This window comes from Chanos chanos, chromosome 6 (genome assembly GCF_902362185.1).
Source record: "Chanos chanos chromosome 6, fChaCha1.1, whole genome shotgun sequence".
NCBI lineage: Eukaryota > Metazoa > Chordata > Actinopteri > Gonorynchiformes > Chanidae > Chanos > Chanos chanos.
In genome coordinates this window covers 25,892,058-25,911,052 of record NC_044500.1, presented here as the reverse complement: position 1 = coordinate 25,911,052, position 18,995 = coordinate 25,892,058, and the positions used below count along the sequence as shown (strand labels likewise).

The 18,995-nt window shown below is 43.9% G+C and overlaps 1 protein-coding gene and 1 non-coding gene across 2 annotated transcripts in view; one reads left to right on the top strand and one right to left on the bottom strand.

Moving 5' to 3' along the window:
- The window catches only part of LOC115815236 (glycine-rich cell wall structural protein 1.0-like), a 51,250-nt gene that overhangs the window by 22,807 nt on the left and 9,448 nt on the right, over window positions 1–18,995 (top strand). The gene's annotated exons all lie outside the window — the stretch shown is intronic.
- Window positions 7,448–7,611, bottom strand: LOC115815823 (U1 spliceosomal RNA). The gene has a single exon (XR_004025398.1). It is a non-coding gene; the product is annotated as a U1 spliceosomal RNA (small nuclear RNA).

Genomic DNA, 18,995 nt, shown 5'->3' with positions numbered 1-18,995 from the left:
TCTAATTTAAGCTCCTCTTGCTCTCTCTCTCTCTCGCTCTCACACCAACACACACACACACACACACACACAGTTACATGTTTCTTTGTTTTGTGCGGCACCACTTGCTAACACAACATGCTGCTCCAGAATGAATAACTGGTGCATTCCTTACCTCAACCCCCCTCCCCCATTCTATTAATACAATTCTCTCAGCCCCTCTCTGCTGTCTGTTTGCATGTAAACACAATCATGGGCATCCTCAGCGTTTGTTCTCATTAGAAAGCCCCGTGTCTGGTCTTTGGAACAGCCTATAGTTTCTCCAAGTCTTTCAGTCTGTAGGAGTGGGCCAGGATCTCAGTGTCTCTAACAGAGTGGGTGTGTTAGTGTAAGGAAAAGTCATATCCTAGCCCTCCATCAGGAGATGACTGCTTAACAGGTTTGCAGACTCCACGGAGTGGAGTTAAGCCAAATGCTTAAAATCAGGAACCACAGTAGTGAATGTGTTATCTTTACTTTTTTACACTTCAGCAACTGTTGGTCAGATTGCTCCGATCCCTGACACTAGTGCTGTAGTACTCAAGTCTGGACTAGAGAAGTTTTTTTTCTATTGTCTTGGACTTGTCTTTGACTTGTTGGTATTTGCACTCTGACTTGTCTCGGTCTTGGCCATTGGTCTCACCAAATGTTCTAGTGGGTCTCGACCGAGTCCAGCTGCGTTTAAGAAATATATGTTGTTGTTTTTTTTCTCAAGTAACTCCTCCTTCAAAACAAAATCATGGATTAAGTGAGCTTGTTCAGAAAATGGGGATTGGTTTAATTAACTTAAAATCCATCTAGAACGGGCATTGACGTCGGCCGTCCGGTAACCAATCGTATGCGTGTCAAAACTCATCTCTGCCACTGTGCGCGTGATACATCCATGCTAATCATCTTCGTTTTGGCCACAGACAGGATGTCAGCGACCTCAATCGTACAGTTTCTCAACAGCGTGCTGAAGAGGAAACAAAAGGGCACCTGCAAATTTTGCAATGTAACAATTCTGGTTACACTCCACTTGCTTCCTGATCATCACAAATACGGTCCAACGGCCTTCTCGGGGTGGGGGTCACATGCTGTTTTATCTGTGGAGAGTGTTGAGTGTGATATCAAGGCTGTACCTAAAGTAAATAATCTGGCCTAATTTGATCCTACAGTGTTGTTACACTGCACTTGCTTTTTGATCATTACAAATAATACTGCAAAATGATCATCTTAAAATAGAAAATATACTGTGTCTCTAGCATCACACAGAAATTATAAACAGGTCGGTAAGTGATCACGAAGAGATTTTTTTTTCTGTCTTGGTCTTGACTCTGTCTCTCTCATTTGGACTCAGTCTTAACATGGACTCGAACCTCTTTGGACTTGGTCATGACTCGGTCTGGACTAGTCCCGGTCTTGGACTCAATAAAGGTGGTCTTGACTGCCGCTGTGCCTGACACGCGTGTTTCATAAATGAGTCAATGTAAATACAAAGAACTGAAGAGTAGGTTCTGCTGGCGTTGGCTTTCATTTGAGTCTCCGGATTCTCTCCCTCTCTCTCTCTCTGTGTCTGCATGTGCCAAACCAGTTAGAAACTAAACAACTCTGAACTCCTATACACTCCCGACAGTCTCTTTCTCTCTTTTCTCTCTCTCTCTCTCTCTCTCTCTCTCTCACACGCACACGCACACACACACACAGTCAGAAAGGGCCATGAACTCTGAAGTTCCCTTAGGAATGTGTCACCTGACGTCCAGAAGTGGACGCCAAGTCAGGAATACGGAACAGAGCAAACTGCCTTTCCCACCTACCCACCTGCCATTTAGCCAACAAACTTCCTGATATGACTGCAAAAAATAACAGACAAACAAATAAAAAAAAATACTGCCAGCTGAAAAGCTAAATGCTAAATTGACCGCAGTTCAGTCACCTCCTCCAAGTCATGTTCAGAACTACTCCTCAGGCCCGTTTTCAGAGACAGAGATAGGAAGTGGTTACTGAGTTATGAGAGGTGAACACATTCCCCTCATTATGACTGACAGATCGGTTGGGGGAGCTGTGGCAAGAAGTTCACACGTTCAGTTTCGTTTCAGTGTTTGGCATATAATTAGAGGAAAATAAATCACTTCATGTCAGTTAGTTAGTTTTGGTAAAAATATATGCTGTTATGTAAAAAAGAAAAAAAGAGAGAGAGAGAGAGAGAACCCCTCTGAGCTGTGTTGGAGCCGTCGTTCCTGACAGAGGAGTGTTGGCTGAAGCTGCTGATCATTCAGTAGTGTCAGAAGTCTGGGTTGGCAGTTATGCATAATTCATTCCCTGCCTTTCTTTCCATGTTTATTTTTACCTACTACATGCTTTACTGTTCTTCAAAGCACCATCCTTCCCCCTACCCCCCATCTCTCTCTCTCTCTCCCCCACCCGCCTGGCCAGCTGACAGTCGCCTCTCAGAATGTCTCCCTCTTTTCTTCTTTCCTGTTTGTCTTTTATTTCTCCTTTTTTTTTCTTTTTTTTTTTGTAGAATGTACTCCTAAGGCCACCCTATCCACCGCTGTGAAAAGCATGGAATATCCTTTTATCAGAGTGAAAAAAATAAAAACTTTTGCAGAAGTGAAAATGTTATGATCAAATGTTATGATGTTATGATCAAAGAGGACGTTTAAGTTGGAGCCTGGTTTTAAATGGCCCCCTGTCATGGTGTCCTTTGGGATTGTACTGTGCAGATGTGTGGAGTGATGGTTTGTGTGGTGTGTATGTATGGTGCAGATGTGTAGAATGATGGTTTGTGTGGTGTGTATGCATGGTGCAGGTTTGTGGAGTGATGGTTTGTGTGCCTGGGAGGTATGTTCACTGGAGTGGCACTGTTCTGTATCGAGGAAAGCTCTGAGAAAGAGAGTGACTGAGTGAGCTCTTTATCTCTCTCTCTCTCTCTCTCTCTCTCTCTCTCTCTCTCTCTCTCTCTCTCTCTCTCTCTCTCTCTCTCTTTACTCTGTGTAAACTTGGGGGGACAGGAAGTAACCTCACCTTGACTGACTCAAATAGGAAGTAGATGCAGATTTCTAGGTCAACACAGGAAGTGATACAGCAGAAAGTTCCTATTACCCCCCCCCCTTCTCTGTTTCTCCCTCTCTCCTGTCTGTTTCTCCCTCTTTTAACCCTGTAGTCTTACTCTCTCCTTTACCTTCTTTTTCTCTCTCACACTCCCACACTCTCCATAAAAGTCCTCTCTCTCTCTCTCTCTCTCTCTCTCTCAATGTATTTATAGATTTGGGCTTCAGGCCAGAGCTCTTCTGTGAAATGTGGTTTTCCCAGACAGCACTGGTAGTTAAACCAGTAAGGCTGACTGTCACCTTTGTTTCCTGCTGCCAGCTTTTCATCTGTTTCTGTCCTGTGTGATGTGAGGAGGACCTGTGGCCAGCATTTGAATGTGTTGGGATGGATCACTGTTCCTGCTTCCTGACGGCACACTCGTCTCCTGCTCTGTTCTCTCTGGATCCCTGAGCCATGCGGTGTATTGATCAGGAAGTTCAGTTCTGTGCTAAAAAAGAGAAAGGAAGACAAACTTTCTTTACCTGCTGGCTCTGTTTTCTCTCTGCCTTGAGGGCACACACACACACACACACACACAATTGCTCCCACATACTTGACCTGCCAGGCTGAACACTAGCCCCCCCTCCTTTTCTTATTTTTTCCTTCTCCTCTTCCTTGGTGTTGTGGAGTATATAGAGCAGACTGGTTTTACTGAGGAGGTGTTGTGGAGTATATAGAGCAGACTGGTTTTACTGAGGAGGTGTTGTGGAGTATATAGAGCAGACTGGTTTTACTGAGGAGGTGTTGTGGAGTATATAGAGCAGACTGGTTTTACTGAGGAGGTGTTGTGGAGTATATAGAGCAGACTGGTTTTTACTGAGGAGGTGTTGTGGAGTATATAGAGCAGACTGGTTTTACTGAGGAGGTGTTGTGGAGTATATAGAGCAGACTGGTTTTATTGAGGAGGTGTTGTGGAGTATATAGAGCAGACTGGTTTTATTGAGGAGGGGTAAATCAATGATGGAGCGGCACTAGTCCATTGTGTAAATAAAACAAACGTGCGTCTGCCGTCACACACACACACACACACACACACACACTCATTCTTACCCCATAAAGAACTCCTGCTCAGCACAGCTACGCTCACACACATGAATGTGAGAGAATGAATGAGTGTGTGCGTGCGTGTGTGTGTGTGTGTGTGAGTGATCAGTTAAGGCTGAGCACAACAGCCACATTTCGTGCTATGTGGACACCCATGCGTAGACAGAGTTGTGTTGGCTCCACACTCTGTCTCCAGTGAGGCAGACCCTTATTAACATGTTAACGAAGTTTAACCAATCAGTACCATGAATGAAGTCAGGGAGCATGGGGGTTGGGAGGACGGGAGGGGCTGCATTGTTTAGAGTCAGAGGTCAGGGCTACCCTCCCTGAGGGACTGTGATGGGGGAGAGACATACCACAAAATGCGCACACACACACACACCTACACATAAATAAATCCATGATAGTATTGTAATGTACACACAATTTCTGTGTCCTGAGTTAGTGTGAGTATGTGTGTTTGTGTATGTATACATATGGCAGATGCTTTGCGCTGTTTATTTTTAAGTCTTGTCTTAACTCTGACTGTACAGTATTTTTATGGTACTTCTCAGACAAGTTCAGAGACCAGAGACCTCTACACATCAGAGTGGCTGTGTTGGGCTGCAAAGGTTTGTGTGTGTGTGTTTTCCTGCACATTTTCTGGAGGTCTCTGTGGTTTGTGTATATCCACACACACACACACACACACACACACACACACACACACACACACACACACAGTATCACTGTTTGTGTTTATATAGAGTGGAGTTTATAGTGTGTGTGTTTGTGTATTTGTGTCTCTGTCAAGACTAATTTCCTTGACAAAGAAACTCACAATTTTTCCTCATATTATTATTATTATTAGTAGTAGTAGTAGTAGTAATAGTTGTATCTTTTTTTATTTATTTATTTTTAATTTTTAAAATCATTATAATGTTTTCTCTCAGTCAAAAACTGAAAGCAGATTAAAATCAATCTGCCTTTTGTATTAAATTGAGGCCTCTCTCTTTTCAGAGAAAGCTCTTTGGGTTGTAATCCTAATCTGACAAGCTGTTGCGTGTTGCTGGTCTGAAATTCCAGGCGTTGTTATAATGTGGTGGCTTGGTTTGGCTACACTGAGATGGACTTTGGATCAGTTGGACTGGTCAAACTGGCAGGCGGACTGGTAAACCTGGCAGTCCTGTACTGGGATTAGTGCCCACGTCCGGACACGAACACAGTGGGATGGTTTTTGAGTACATTTTCAGATTTAGACCTTTTTCAAATTTGTTTCTTACTTTTATTTTTGGATAGATCTATTTTTAAAAGATCAGGAATGTTGAATTTAGGTTCAGTCTGATTTGAGAGAGAGAAAAACATTTGGCTAAGAGAGAGAAATGAACTGGGCCCCTCTTTAGTGACTGGTAGTTGATCATGAAGGAAGTGAGCCACTGGGACGTTGGTTTTCCACGTTTGTGTTCTGTTCACACCCTCGTTTCTGTGCTCTTTTTTAGCTAAGAAAGAGAGTTTACCACATTAATCATATCTGTCACTCTCCTTTACAACCCCACTCTACACACACCACACACACACACACACACAGAACCAGAGACACACACACACGCACACACACACACACACTCTCTCTCTCTCTTGTCCCGCCATTCCTCAGACATTCCACACGACTCGTCCTGCTTCACTCGTCTCTCATCTGCTGTGCCTGAAATGACCCCCCAACCTTATCCATCCATCTATCCATCCATCGTCCGCCGGGTCATTCTCTCAACCCCCCCTCCCTTTGTTCTGTCACTCTTTTATGTCAGTGAACAAAAAAAGAAAAGGAAAGGTCTGAAGAGTCAGAGCTGACATGTTGGTGCCACCATTGTTGTCACGCTGGTGAATTCTCTCAGGCTTTTGAACGCTAGCTTAAAAGAGACCGTATTAGGCCTATGGTAACGACTGACCAGCTAATGCCTAACGCTAACGACTGACCAGCTATGGCCTAATGCTGCATTCCATTTACCTTGGAAGTCCAAACTTTGAGCACCTGAGTTGAGTACATTCCTTCAGTACAAGTTGGAAAACCGTTTAAGCCATTTTAGCCATTGTTAGCAATACCAATTGATAACAACACATTACACGGTATTTTGCACATACAAACACCATAGCAGCATGTCCAGAGATAGAAGTTGGACAGTACTGTGTGTACGACTGATTTAATGAGACGCAACTAAGACAGAAGTGCCAATAAACAGTAAACTGCTACAGCTTTCACTACTGGGTGCAGCCATCTTGGATTTTGAAGTCGGGATTGGTGAGCTTCCTCTGACTTTCCGAGTTGGAAATCCAACTTCAGGGGTTTATCCCGTTGAAATTTCCGGCTGGGAACTTAGAAATTCCGACTTCAGAGTTCAACTGGAACGCACCAAAATGCTAACGTGCGGCCAGCTGTGGACTAACGCTAAGGACTGATCGGGTGTGGGCTAACGCTAAGGACTGATCGGGTGTGGGCTAACGCTAAGGACTGATCGGGTGTGGGCTAACGCTAAGGACTGCTCGGGTGTGGGCTAACGCTAAGGACTGATCGGGTGTGAGCTAACGCTAAGGACTGATCGGGTGTGGGCTAACGCTTTTGGTTGCACAGGTGTGGACTAAGGCTGTTGGGTCTGGACTAGCGGTAAGGATCAGGCGGGTTTGGCTTTAGTGCAGGCTTGTTTTGGCCTTACAACAGCCTGACTCAGAAAGTCCATGCCAGTGTCTGCTCTGGACAGTACAGAACGTGTCATTGGGCGCTAACCCTCTGTCTGTTTAGTTTAGTGGTGGTTTTTATCATTCTTCTTTTGATTCAGTCTGAAGGATTGTGTGTTTCCAGGGAGATCAGGTCTGAGGGAGAAGTTTTATATTAATTTGTTTTTGTTTGTGGACTCTGACCAGTGACAAAAGACTTGTGGGCCAAATCTTACATGGTTGAAGATTTGGTTTAGAAACTGAGGTTGATTTTTTTTTTTTTTTTTTTTTTAAGTCAAGTTTACTTTATTTGTCCACACAATGGGGAAATTTGACCTCTGCATTTGACCCATCCAGGGTAGTGATGATGAATGCACAAGCACACACACACACCTGGAGCAGTGGGCGGCCGCAGTGCAGCACCCGGAGAGCGCTTGGGGGTTAGGTGCCTTGCTCAAGGGCACCTCAGCCGTATGTATTTCGGGAGGGGACAACGCTGTTCATTCACCCCCGCCTGCACACATTTTACCACCTGTTCTGGGGCTTGAACTGGCAATTTTTCAGTACCAATCTTGCCTCTATAACCTTTAGGCCACGGCTGCCCCAGCAAAAAAAAATTAGATCGGGGAGAGCGCAAACACAGTCCCCCACTACCACAAGTTATGCAGTCGAGATTCCTGCATTTGGGGAATTCACAGAGGTCAGCATAGCCCCAGTGCAATGGCTAAGCCTCAGCCTAGGTGAACCACTTTTGTGATCATGGTGTCTCCCCTGCCAGGTAACACCTCCTTACTGTGTGTCTGTGTCTGTGTGTGTGTCTGTGTCTGTGTGTGTGTGTGTGTGTGTGTGTTCAGTCAAGGTTTTCAGTGGAAACCTGCAGGAGGAAAAAAACAAAACAAAACCAAAATCTTGCTCACCCTCTCTCTCTCTCTCTCTCTCTCTCTCTGTCTCTCTCTCTCTCCCCTCTCTCTACTCTCTCTCTCACTCTCTGTCTTTTTCTGCTTTCTCACTCTCACTCTGTCTTTTTTCCGCTCTCTCTCTCTCTCTCTCTCTCTCTCTCTCTCTCTCTCTCTCTTTTAGTGTGTTGAAACACTAACACACATGTTGAGTGGTGATTCTTTTAGCAGGCTGATATTTCGCTGCAGGAGGTGTTCCTGATGGGCGTGCTTTCCGAGCCGGCTCCCTGGGAAGCTGTATTGGGCTGCAGTGGAAATAATTGTAGGGGCCAGACAATGCAGGAATTGCCACACCACACGTGTATGTGTATGTGTGTGCCTGGGTGCGCGTGTGTGTCTTTGAAATGGTTTTCTCTGTTTACCTCCCCCTCACTCGCATCAGTAAAACTAAAAAAAACCTCAACATATTATTGAGAGTAAAAAGGTTTTTTATTTTTACACCCACACTTGCTTTCTGTTGCTTTGTTCAGTTAGGACTAACTGCTAATGTTTTGAAATGACACCAGAATTTGTGGAAAGTCAGAAGCATTTGACTTAAAGCGGAAACCCTGTGAATCTGGCTGTTGCTCTGGGGTAGCTTTAATTTCCCTTGAATGCGAATTCCGTTCTTCTACCAGCTCCGCTGATCACAGCCCCAGGATGGTTTGTTTTTGCTTCTCACTTTGAGCCAAAATATCTCCCATGGGGGAAGGGAATGCTAACATACATCTCATCAGCTCCATTATGGCTCAAAGTGCACACTTTGACCTCTCTCACCTCCCCCCTCCATTCTTCAGTGGATTAACCCACTCTAAGGCTTTGACATATGAGTTAAACCATCCTAGTTCTGCTGTGGGGAGGGGGGGGGGGGGGGGTGGGGGTGTTAGTCTCAGCCCAGAACTTGTTGTTTGGTGAGCTGTAGTACACTGGCCTAGTCAGTGACTCAGAGGGGATAAGAGAAGAGGTACGGATGTATTTGGCAGAACAGAGCAGCAGGCTTTGGAATGTGTTTTCGTTCAACGGTTAACAGTGAAACCTTTTCGCTTACCCCCAGGCCAGTTGAACTAGACGTCCAACGAAGTTGTCACTTGTTTATTTTTTGGAAGTGTTCGGCTGATTAAATCAGTGATCAAACCTCTCTTACACACACACACACCCCATCCCATCTCCTCATGTATGTGGAATGTAGAGTGTCTAGCTGACCCAGAATTGTGGGTGTACATCCCCACCCTCACTTTCTGTGCCAGCCTGACTTACGGCCTGGTTTCTGTGGCTGTGTGTTTGTCCTCTCTCTCTCTCTCTCTCTCTCTCTCTCTCTCTCTCTCTCTCTCTCTCTCTCTCTCTCTCTCTCTCATAGATGGGAGGTTTTGTGCTCAGTTAGTGGATAAACTGGTTTGTCCATATTGAACAGAGTGTGAGTTGGCTAATCTTCTCTTTCAGCCCTGGGTTCACTTCTTGCTCTCTCTCTTTCTCTTTTTTTCTCTTTCTCTCTCACTCGTACACACACACACACACACACACACACACACACCACGAACAGCCAAAAGGCAGCTCTGGCAGTAGATCACACTCCGTTTCCGCTGGAGAGAAGGTGATATTTCTGAATGAACGTGTCTGAATGAGTGAATTGCTCTAGCTGTGTATCTGTGAATAGAGATCCCTTTGCCTGATTTGTCCTGTGTGTGTCGATTTAATAATAAGGGTTAATAAGAAATCCATTCTGAGAATGTGTGTGTTATGTTTGGAAACAGATTACTGTCATGTCTGGTGACCTGGAGGGTATTGATCATAAAAGTTATTACTGTGTGTTTCTGTGTATGTGTGTGTCTGTGTATGTATGTGTGTGTAAATATGTGTGTTTCTGTGTGTGAGTGTATGTGTGCATGAGAGAGAGAGAGAGAGAGAGAGAGAGAGAGACTTAGCCTACAGCTGCTCAGTTTCTTGCCCTGGGAAATGGGAGATGTGGACTTTGGCTTTCTTGCACTGTGTTTAAAATTTGGAATCTGTGAGCCCTCCATGGTTTACGTGTCCACAGATCAAACGCTGTTCTCTCAGTGGACAGATAACGAGAAACCCAACAAATCTACGCCCTCCTTTCTTAAGCCAGGACGAGCAGAGGAGAGGAGGGGGAAAAGATAGGCAGAGAGAAAGAGTGGAGAGAATCTGGCAGGCATGGTCAAAGACTGCACAGCTCCTCAGGAGAACTAGAACATTATGATTTTTGGGGAGCAGAGCAGCTGTGTGTTTGTGGGTGCATGCTTTTGTATACGTGTGTGTGCGCGCGTGTATGCATGCTTGTGTGTGTATGTATGAGAGAGTGTATGTGTATATGTGTGAGAGCAGAGGATCGTGGATGTTATGAGACAGAAGTTTAAGTTTTAAGAAAGAATTTCAGATGGTTTGTCTGTTTCTCTGTTAACAGTGACTGCGCATAGGCGAAGAGATTGAGAAATGGAGAGAGAAAAGAACAAACATGAGTGAACGAGTGTGGCACTGACTCAAACTTTAATTAAACATCTCTCCCTTTCTCCCTCTCTCTCTCTCTCTCTCTCTCCCGCTCTCTCTCTCTCTCTGCCTGCCCTCCCCTCCTGTGTCCCGTGGCTTTATGGCTTTCTGGAAGCCAAACAGATGTTTTCGTTTTTTTTTTTTTTTTCTTTTTTTTTCCCTTTCCTTCCCTCCTTTGTTTGTGTCTCCCTCTCCAGTCCCCTCTCTTTTTCTGGGAAGTGCCACACCATAGCTTGATGATGATGATGATGATGGTGACGATGATTGCATGAAATAACAGTCCTCTGCTATGTTTTGTCACGGTGCCGGTTTAGGAGCCAATCATTGACCGGTCTGATCCTGGCTCCACCCCCAGATATCAATAGTTATGGTTTGGGTGTGTGCTTTTGATGACCTCTGTGACCTGTGTGTGTGTATGTGTTAGCAAAAAACCACAACTTTATGGAGGTTCAACACAATATTAATCTTTCCTCAGTTCTTCCTCTGTAAAAAGAAATAGTGGGTGAAGAGAAAAATATATGAGGAAAGACAGAATATGGGAGACTATAAAATGACAGATCCATATCTGTGTATTCTAAAAAAAAAATATAAATAAGCTGTTTGACTACAGCCCAGTCTTGTGTTACTTCACCTCACCAAACAAACTGCTTGTCTTCTCTTCTACACCAGTCTTTGATTTGATTGGACTGCTCCCCAGTATGCTGACAGTGTGGCTTAATGTCAGCGCTGGTGCTGCATCCAGCAGGAGAGTCTGCTTTTGATCACTGTATCTGGTAGGGCTGAACGATTTGGGGAAAATATCTAATTGTGATTTTTCTGGCAGATATTGCGATTTTGATTTGATTGCAATATAATTTTTAAAGTCAAGCCTCTAGTTCAATATTCGCTATGTAATAGATCTAAAACATGTGATGGAGCATTACCACATGACATAACATCAAAATATGAACTGCTTTATATTCTAATGCAAAGATGATAACTTGAAGATATGGAATTGCTTCCGACGTATTATTTTATTACATTTGTTAACTGGCATAGAACATAAAACAATCGAACAGGTAAGGGATGCTGTGTAGTCCGCCAGTCACTATCGAAAAATAAATCCCGACAGGACGAGCAGGACCCCGCTTATTATACGGTTACCTGCCAAAATGATAAACGTTTCAATTCAATGATTTATTTCCGTTTCGTGGCTTCCACTGAGAAAAATAGTCCCTCTAGCAAACAGAACTTTTAAGTTGCAAGTGTTGCATACCAACATGTTAGGCTACCTGCAGACGCTTTAAACGTGTTGCAGATAGGATGTGTATGCCCGTTATGATAAGTGAACGGACCACTTGCAGAATGATGTGACTCAGAAGCACGAAACCTGTTGCCAATGGCAGCGGTCATTAATTTTTTTCAGCTGTCCTTTTCAAGAAATATTGGACCTCTGAACATTGGGATGGCCCATTCAATTCAATGGAACTTTCTGCAGCATTCTGAGGAACTGTAGGTCAGACCCGCTCCATAACATATATCCTAAATCACAGCCTTTGCATTGTTTCACATCTGGATTTAGAGTTTAAATCGATTAATCATTGAACCCTAGTATCTGGACGCATCTGACTGAATGCCTGGATTCTTCCATTGAAATCCAAACTGTCTGTGTGTATGTGTTTATTTTTATTCTATATTCTATTTTATTCTAACAGTCAATTATATGTCTGTACCTGTTTTCTCTCTTCTTGTTCTGTATCTCTCTTGTTTTTATTCTCTTCTCCCAGTTCCATTGCTCATCTTTTCCCATTTTCACCCTTTGTCTTCTGTTGTCTTTCATCTCCGTTGGTCTGATGTGATGGAGACAGTTACTGGTGTAAATCGCTCTGTAGGAGTGCCCTTTGACTGACAGGCAGAGGGACAGACAGAGAGACAGACGGGCGGACAGAGAGAGAGAGAGAGGAGGAAGAGTGAAGAGTGTGGTTGGTGTGTGTGTGTGTGTGTGTGTGTGTGTGTGTGTGTGGTCACTGGTAGCAGCGTTGAGATCTCACGGTGTAGGGGATTGGCGTGTTAGTAATGGTGTATCTGTAGACTTCATTAGGGACGGTGGTATACTGACAAATCCCAGCTCTGCTGGTTAAGCTCAAACATGGGAGAAAGGCAAGCAGCTCTTCTCCACTCACTGTTTTTACACTGTCAGATGAATAGTGAAGTGTGTGTGTGTGTGTGTGTGTGTCTGTGTGTGTGAGAGAGAGTGAATCTGTTTGCTGTTGAAACTGCGTGCTTATTTGTCTCATCCACAAAGATTGTGTGTGTTGGATTACTCCTTACACACACTTGTGAAGATGTTCAGTTCTCTATCCAGCACAGTAGACACACACACACACACACATACACACTCACTCACTGGCACTCACTCACTGGCTTGCTCATGCACATGAAAACATAATAATAAAAAAACAGGCAATAATGGAGAATGGAGGCTGTTATTGTGTAGGTCAAGAGCCCCTTCAGTGGATGTCTCACACACGCACACGTGTGTGCGCATACACACACACACACACACACACACACAAATTCACAAACTCTCATTTATTCTCTCTCTCTCTGATCATGGTGATGAGTAGTTCAGTGTATGATGTTTTTTGGGTAAATTCAGGCATCTAGAAATTGACAGTCTTATCTGCCTTGGAGTTCTAACCCTGATCTGTTCACTGGGTTGCTGTGAGTAAGTGCCTGCATGTGTGTGTGTGTGTGTGTGTCTGCTATTCTGAGTCCGGCTGGCAGAGAGCCAGGAAGCCCATGCGTTGTATGAGTGCTGATTCCTTCCTGTGTACTGAACTCCTCTCTGCCCTCAAAGACAATTTACAGACACCAAGACTCTGCACTGCAGGGTACTTCCTATTACCCTGTTACTGTGCAGATATACACAGAGATCATATTGATGGGCTATTTATGGGAAAGAGAAACAGATTATTGGATGGCCTTCGTGGCCCTGTGACACACTGAGGATTGGAGGCTGTTTCTTTTGAGTAGAAACACTCGCCTTCCATTTTCAGTCCATTTGATAAGACGAGAGCAGTATACACACTTAACAGGATACACGCGCGCGCGCACACACACACACACACACACACACATCATTCAGAACACATTGTTTTCCTCCGCTGAGCTGATGTGAATTTACAGTATGTAGTTTGTCTGCTTGGGACGGGGCCTGCGTGTGCGCGTGTGGCTCTGTCGCTACAAACTGTCGACTCCCAGTCCACAGATGCAGGTAGAGGGGGGGGAAAGCGAAAGGCCTGCATGTGTGAGACAGTGAGTTTGGTCATTGTTTCTGATCTCAGACAAAACAGGAGCAGGTGTGAAAATGAAAACAGGAAGACAGATTGGTGTGTTTTTTGAACATGTGCCTGTGTTTTTGGCTTCAGGGCAGAAAACCCGTCTCTCTGTCTGAGTCACTGTAATAAGAGGTTACGTTCCCTCTCTCAAAGAGCCGTGTGTGTGTCTGTGTGTGTGTGTGTGTGTGTGGTGGATTATGTCTGACATGCTGTGGTAATTTTGGGTATGGTGTGGTTTTAGGGGGTGATACCTTTTAAACATGAGTGAATGCCTCCTCCTCTTTCTCCCTCTGTTTTTCCTCACTGTCCTTGTTTCTCACTCGTCGTTTTCCATTTTGCTCCTCTCAACACACATTACGTCTTTGCAGTGGCATAAATTCTGGTTTGTGTGTCTGTGTGTGTGTCTGTGTGTCTTTAGATCTCCACTCACACGTTAGCACACACTTGCTCACTTAATAACCACACACACACACAAACACGTGCACCCGTAGAAGTGGTGATCCGTGCGACCTGTGTGTGTGTGTGTGTGAGAGAGAGGTTTCTGTGTGCTGTCATTGTCGAGGCTGTAATATGTGTGGAGTGTGTGTCTGTTTCAGAGGTTGGACTGAAGCATGATTCCACTGGGACCATTAAAGAGTTCATAACTGGGATAGCTCAACTCACTCATGCTAATCCATACCATGCCATTCCAAACCAGACACCCATGCACGCACACAGGGACACACACACACACACACACACAAAACCTCACACACCCTCCTTCTCTCACACTCACACACAGACCTGCTGATTACAGTGTCTGACAACTGCAGCGTGCGCACACACATGATGCACACATCACACACACGCACACGCACATGCACACGGAGTCAGCAAAATGCCTTTAAAAAAGTTCATGCGATAATGAGATCAGGTCCTGTTTGGGTAGTCTGACAGTCTCAGCTTCTCGACTAAAATAACAAGTGTGGTTTGTGTGTGTTTGTGTGGACTTTTTTGAGTGGTCTGCCTTAATCCTTGCTCACTGTTTTGTACAGCCTTGTTGAACTGAAGTGTAGTGTGTGTTGATTTGACTCACTGACAGTCACTTGCCACAGTAGTGGACCACACCAGCGTTTGACATTTTTCATTCTTTTTGTCTCTTTCTATTTTTTTTTTTATTGATAACCGTCTCAGCGGTCACCTGCAGCTTCTTCAGGTCCCTTTGGTCCCAGGTCACTGTGGACCAGGCCGTTTGATCCTGGGGTTTTTTTCTGTCATCAATTTCTCACCGTTCCTGAAATGACATCATCATCATCATCATCATCCCACAGTGCCGTGGCAGACCCTGTCCTGTTTAAAAAAAACCCCAAAAAACACAGTGCAACAGAGTGTGATGTGTAGAGGAAAGAACCATGCTCTGTTTTGTATTCAGGGCAAAACGCACAAAATCTGCAAGTCAATTAAGGATTTCATTTGTGTTTAAAATGCAAATGTACCCTTTTTGATAATGAGACGGCTAAACGGTGTGAGAATGTCTGAGAGAGAGAGTGCGTGTATGTGAAAGAGAGCATGTGTGTGTGTGTGTGTGTGTGAGATATCTGGTGGTGAGGGAATTCGGTTGTTGGTGAACTTATTCATTAGATTGGTGTAATTGTGTACGCACACACACACACGCACGCACATGCACACATGCACACTCTGACAGTCACAATTGGACGAGGTGGAAATGAAATTACCCTGCAGTAAAGGTCAGAGGAAGAGCGGAGGAGAGACTTGTGGATGTGAGGCTCTCACATCGTCTGGAAAATTCTCTCACCACTTTCTGCCCCCCCACCCCCTCAGAGTACTGGCAGCCTTATGAACAGCCCCCCAGGCAAGGGGAGGGGGGGGGGGGGGATACTGTGTTTTTTCAGATCTAGATACATCAAAAAAGCAAAGTGAAGATGGCCAGCCAGTGACCTGCATGGCACTGGAAACTGCTTCTGTTCCAGCTATCACACAGTACACAGCATGGGCCCAAGCCTGTCCTCTCTCTTTCTTTCTCTCTCTCCCTCCCTCTCTCTCTCTCTCTCTCCCTCCCTCTCTCTCTCTCTCTCCCTCCCTCTCTCTTTCTCTTTCCGTCCATACCCCACATTCCTGTCACTCCTCAGTCTGTCCCTCCTTATCACTTTTCCTTTGAGCTCGCTTTTTTATTTTGTCTTTTTTTGTCACATTTCTCTCTCTCTCCCTCTCTCTCTCTCTCCCCCTCTCTCTGTGGAGGGATAGGGATGATGTGGCTCATTGGCTATGTGTGCTGACTGGCCTTGGAAAGCAGGAAACAGAGAGAGAGAGACTCTCACAAGCTGCTCTTCCACTCCTTCCCCATCCCCCTCTCTGTTTCCTCTCTTCTCCTGGAGTGTAAACCCGCCAAACTGGACTGTAGAATGAAGAGTGGTTTTCAGATCTAGAAACCAAAGCTGGAATGACGGAGGTTTTAGGTCATTTATCTATAATAAACCTGCCAGTAGATGATAAGATGTATTAGATAAAAGAACAGCAACAACAACAATAATAATAATAGTAATAATAATAAACCATAATGGTTCTGCCCATTGGCTGGAATAGAAGAATGAGTTGTGTGTGAATTTTGAGGAGCTGTAATGGAGTTTGGGTTTACATGTGTCTGTCATATGGAAGAAATGGAAGAATTATTCACACAAGACAGAAACAGGGCCCTGTATATTTCTGTGATCTCTCTGTGTGTTTGTGTACGTGTGTGTGTGTATATTTGTGATTAATACACCTAACCCTTCTTGTGTGTACACGTGTGTGTTCCCTTTAGGGGTTGACCGGTATGGTTTTTTCAGGGCCGATGCCGGTTATTAGCAATTACAGAGGCCGATAACCGATATTTGGGACCGATATACATTTGCAGTAAAAATGAAAATTTAGAATAACACAAACTCCAACACAAAACTTTGTTGAAATGCCTTTAAGCATGTGTTTAATTAAAAGAGAACTTTTCAACATTATCTGAAAGCAAAAAGTGCAGGGAGCTCCCGGCAGCATTTCTTATAAAGTTAACTGAAAAATTAAATAAGTAAATAAATAGACAGATAAATAAATACATACATAAATAAATAAATAGAAGTGACTGTTCGACTCTGACAACCCTACACCATCTATGCAGTCCATGCGTGGATTAACACAGGCTTTAGATGCAGTTGCATTACGTCTAAAGTCTCCAACAACAATATCCTTCACCTCTCTAAAACAGTAACGTTACTGGTAGTTGTGGGTCGAGAATGAGAGTATGACCAGCCCTGCTAAGTGACGTGCAAGAAATAACGATATAGCCTATCAATTTTTTCGCTTGTCAGCTGGCTAAATTATGGATCAGCAAATGAACTTGTTAACGTTCACTATCACATTCAGGTTTACTCCACGAGACTTAACATTAGCTCACACTGATGAGCATCGGCCACCCATAACATGTAAAAACACCACCTCGTACGGGCGAGTAACGTCACTTTTGCTAAAATAAGTTCCAGTTGCAGCGGCACCAACGTTACTCAAAGATGTAGCTATTCCCACATAAATAAACTCTCTTATGTCCTTATAGTTAACTGTATATCCCCACATAAATAAACTCTCTTATGTCCTTATAGTTAACTGTATATCCCCACATAAATAAACTCTCTTATGTCCTTATAGTTAACTGTATATCCCCACATAAATAAACTCTCTTATGTCCTTATAGTTAACTGTATATCCCCACATAAATAAACTCTCTTATGTCCTTATAGTTAACTGTATATCCCCACATAAATAAACTCTCTTATGTCCTTATAGTTAACTGTATATCCCCACATAAATAAACTCTCTTATGTCCTTATAGTTAACTGTATATCACTGCAGCAAAGTGCATTATTCTGGCATTTCCTGTGTAATTTGGATACTGGGGTTTTTGCAACTTCAGCGTAGAGGATTGTGGTGCTTATTGCAACAATATCTGCTACCTCACCTTTGAAACACAGCTCCGGGGAGCCCCAGCCTGCAAATGTGTTCCTCTGTGCCTGTGTGTGGCACAGTAGCCTTCAGAGTTGACGGGCTATTACTCGTGACGTGTGACCAATCAGATAGTGCTGTGGGCTGGACATTGCTTTAGATCACAGAGTGGTGACTACAGACAGAGAGAGGTGGCTGCATCAGAGCCAAATTAGGGCATTTTTAAATTATTTTATCGGCAATCGGATAATAAAATACCGATACTGATAATTGGAAAAATGCTGAATATCGGCTCCAATACTCATCCAGGCCGACTTCTAGTTTCTTTGTCTTTGTGTGTATATTTGTATATATTGTGTATGTGCAGTTGTGAATGTGTTGGTGTGTGTGTGTGTTTGTTTATATTGTGTAAATATGTGGTAGTGAATGTGTTGGTGTGTGTATGAGTGTGCGTGTTTTGGATTGTTTGGTTTTTTGCTTTTTGAATGTTTATTTTGGTGTGTGTTGCTCAGAGTGTGTATAGTGTATATATGGTGTGTGTGTGTGTGTGTGTTTGCGGAAACAGGATTTGGGACAGGACTGCAGTATGTGTTACAGAGCCAGGCTTTAGTCTCACACACACACACACATGAGTAGCATGGGCATACAAGAAACTAAATACACACAAAGTGTGTGTGTGTGTGTGTGTGTGTGAGTGAGCATGAGTGGCTGACAGGATTTGCATATGTAGTGTTATCTTCTATCTCTTGTTTGTAAAACAGTATTGTTGATGAAGTGTCGGATGTGTGCGTCTGTGTGTGTGCTCTTGTTCTGCTGTCAGTACGTAATAAAGATAAGACATGTATTTTTAGGGTCATTGCATAGTTGGGCTATTAACTTTTCTTTTTATCTCTGTCCTTTTCACATGTGTACACACACACACACACAAGCACACACACGCACAAAATGATGCATGCATTCTCACACACACGACTCTGTTATAGAGATTATCGCACACACGCGTGCGCACACATTCTCACACACACACACACACACACACACACACACACACACACACACACACACACACAAGTCTGTTTTAGAGATTAGGTCAATCTCTCTGTCTGTCTTACACTCACACACACACAGTTCTGTTTTAGAGATTAGGGTAATGGCCATAATCAAAGGCTCCGCTGTGCATAGACCTCAGGTGTGCAGCAGCTCTTTTTTTTTGTGTGTGTGTGTGTGTGTGTGTGTGTGTGTGTGTGCACGCGCGTGCGCATGCGTGTGTGTGTGTAAATACCACAGGCTTGTGACCTATTGTTCTCGCTGAAACTCTATGTCTCTTGGTTTTTTTGGTTTCCATGTTCTTTTTTTTATTTCTTTTATTCATGTGTTAATTTTTCCTTTACTTTTTCGTTTCAAGAGAGCATCTCTCTCAACAATCCATGTTAAGAGTGGTCTA